Source organism: Melampsora larici-populina, assembly GCF_000204055.1.
Source record: "Melampsora larici-populina 98AG31 unplaced genomic scaffold MELLAscaffold_9, whole genome shotgun sequence".
In the NCBI taxonomy this organism is placed as follows: domain Eukaryota; kingdom Fungi; phylum Basidiomycota; class Pucciniomycetes; order Pucciniales; family Melampsoraceae; genus Melampsora; species Melampsora laricis-populina.
In genome coordinates, this window is record NW_006768773.1 from 737,314 (window position 1) to 738,021 (window position 708).

Here is a 708-nt window from a genome sequence, read left to right on the forward strand (position 1 = left end):
AAGTTACTGTGCTGGACAGGAAAGATGAATGCAGCTATGTAGATTGTCAAATATGTGATTGGTGTGACTTGATGATAATTTATTGAAGCCCTAGCACAAGCGGATGAAAACAAGCACTTTTTAAGGCATTTGGATTCCAAATGAAAAAGGTATGGCAAATTGTGTCCTTGAAACTTGTAATGCAAAATAGTACGGGACGGAGAAGATAAATGCGGCTATGGGGATTTTTACACATGTGGTGAGTCAGATGTAAATGTAGATTCATGAAGCCTCAGTATTAGCAAACAAGATGAATCCTTTTTATAGGTATTTGAATGACAATTGAAAATGTTATCAACAATTGTGTCCTTGCTGATCATGATGCAAAATAATACGGACGGGGGATATACATGCAGCTATGGGAATGACTACATATATGTTGGGTGTGATGTATCAGCTTATTCATGTAGTGCTAGAAGCTGCGGAAAAAATGAGCCACTTTTCATGGCTCTTTGATTACAATTGAAAAAGTTATTGGCAATTCTGTCCTTGCAAGCCATAAGGGCAAAATAATGCTGAATAGTGAAGATAAATGTGGCTATGGAAATCACTGCATGTCTGGTGAGCATGATATGATAGTAAATTCATAAAGGTCCTATCCAAGGCGGAAAAAATGATCCACTTTCCAAGCATTTTGACCATAAACTGAGAAAGTTATGGTAAATCTTG